Below are 2,299 nucleotides of genomic sequence, written 5' to 3' on the forward strand. Positions count from 1 at the left end.
GTCTATGTTTGAAAAGAAATGCAGAAGCAATAATTAGATAATTCATACCTAAAGAACATATTCAAGAGAAAATATTCTTCTGGAAAAGGTGGCTTCTAAAAAGTAAATTTATTTTATTTTTAACTTAAATTATTAGAATAATTATTTCAGTGCATTCTATAAGTATGGAAGGGATTTTAAAAATTCCTTCAGGATGTGATCAAAACAAAAATTCCTGAAGGATTAAAATTTTGGAAATAAATAGATTCAGTTATAATTATTTATTGATTTGTATGAGTATTGTATTTGTATTTTGGATATTCTTAGACAGATACTTAAAAGGACATTTTTTATTTATTTACTAGAGGCCCAGTGCACAAAATTCGTGCACTGGAGGGTGGGGGTCCCTCAGCCCAGCCTGCCCCCTCTCACAGTCCAGGAACCTTCAAGGGATGTCCTATTGATGGCTTAGGCCCGAACCCCCCACAGGCGCCCCGTTTGTGTGCGTGTGTGTGTGTGTGTGTGTGTGCATGTGCGTGTATGTGTGTCTGCTGGAAATATGCCCCAGCCGCATCAGAGGCTCGGATCAGGTGCTCTGTGTGTGTGTGTGTCCACTGGGGGCCTGCCCCCAGCTGTGTCAGAGGCTCAGAGCAGGCACCCCTCTGTGTTGTTCTCTCAGGCTCAGAGCCACACCTGGCCCCTCCTCCTGAGCTGGTCATGACCGTTACTGAGTCCCAACCTCATTTGCATATTAGTTATTTATTATGTGTGTGTGTGTGTGTGTATATATATATATATATGCCCCTCCTTCTGAGCTGGTCATGACCGTTACGGAGTCCCAACCTCATTTGCATATTAGTTATTTATTATATGTGTGTGTGTGTGTATATTCTGAGCTGGTCATGACCGTTACGGAGTCCCAACCTCATTTGCATATTAGTTATTTATTATATGTGTGTGTGTGTGTATATGTGTGTGTATAAATACGTTATTCTTATAGAATAGCTAAGAGAGGAGGAATTCAACACTGAAAAATACAGCAATATAAAGTGAATCTATTAGTAGATACGTAGGGGCCACTAGTTATTTTTGCTTTCCTGTGCCCACCAGGGTATGTGCTAAAAGGGTCACTGGTCTGCGACCAGTATTGCCAGGACCATCCTGGGAACTGGGAACAATGGGGCAATCAGGCTGGCAAGGGAGCAGTTAGGCATTGATCAGGCTGACAGGGGAGTGGTTAGGGGCAATCAGGCAGGCAGACAGGCGAGCAGTTGGGAGCCAGCAGTCCTGTAATGTGAGAGGGCAGTTGGACATCCCTTGAAAGGTCCCAGATTGGAGAGGGTGCAGGCTGGGCTGAGGGACACCCCCCCCCACCCCCCCCGTGCACGAATTTCGTGCACTGGGCCTCTAGTAGATATATAGATAGATACAGATTTTTATTTTCTGCAAAAAAGCTTTGTTGTTTCCTTTTGGTCTAATGCATATGAGGGACTCCAGGGTGATCAAAAGGATGGCTAGTAGTTTCATGGAGAGGCTCAGGCAAAAGCTAGATACCAGGGGGATAAAGAGGGGCTCCTCAAAGCTCTCTGGACTCCAAAGGCTCCTAGTTGTGCTTGAGGGTGAGCCTTTTGAAGATAATTTTCCCCCATCCCAGCCTGGGGGCTGGCCAGCCTTCAGAGGTTAGTCAGGTGGTCACCCATCTTCTTGAAGAGTTTCATCTCCTCATCCAGGAAGTCACAGAGATAAAGGTCTGTGTGGGAAGAACCAAGGGCATGCAGATCCAAAAGGGCCTGGTTCAGGTTCTTCTCCAAGGTCATGGCAGCTTCCACGGTGTCCTGAGTTTTACCCAACTCATCGTGGGAAAGCTTTTGAAGGCTCAGAAAGAGAATGTGGCCACTGTGGTGGTTTTGCATCTCCAAAAGACACTTGGCATCCTTGCAATTCTTCTCGTCCAAATTGAGAAGATGTGCCCCATGCTCTCTGGAGCCACGTTATCTAAATAGAAGCCCAGAGAGAGAGAGAAGAGTGGGGGGGAGCAGATGCAGGTGGAGCAGGCAGCTTCCACCTTGGTGGAATAATTCTGACCAATTTGGGAGCTCATGGATGTTCAGCAATAAGGTCAAAAAATAATAAATGGCTGGTCTCAGAGGCTGAGGATGGCTGAGGTGGTTCTGAAGCTGGTGACTAAAAAAATGGATGAACAAAAACAGATCTAGAGACAGAGAAGCATTAATCAGACTGTCAAAGCTCAGAGGGAAGGCAGGGGAGGGTGGAGGTAAAGGGGAGAGATCAACCAAAGAACTTGTATACATGCATATCA

At 45.5% G+C, this 2,299-nt stretch overlaps 1 pseudogene; it reads right to left on the reverse strand.

Annotated features, from left to right (window-relative positions):
- Positions 1 to 1,582: 1,582 nt before the first annotated feature.
- Positions 1,583 to 2,080, reverse strand: LOC102245515 (annotated as a pseudogene).
- Between the last annotated feature and the right edge of the window lie 219 nt (positions 2,081 to 2,299).

The sequence above is a fragment of the Myotis brandtii genome, unplaced genomic scaffold, assembly GCF_000412655.1.
Source record: "Myotis brandtii unplaced genomic scaffold, ASM41265v1 scaffold21, whole genome shotgun sequence".
NCBI lineage: Eukaryota > Metazoa > Chordata > Mammalia > Chiroptera > Vespertilionidae > Myotis > Myotis brandtii.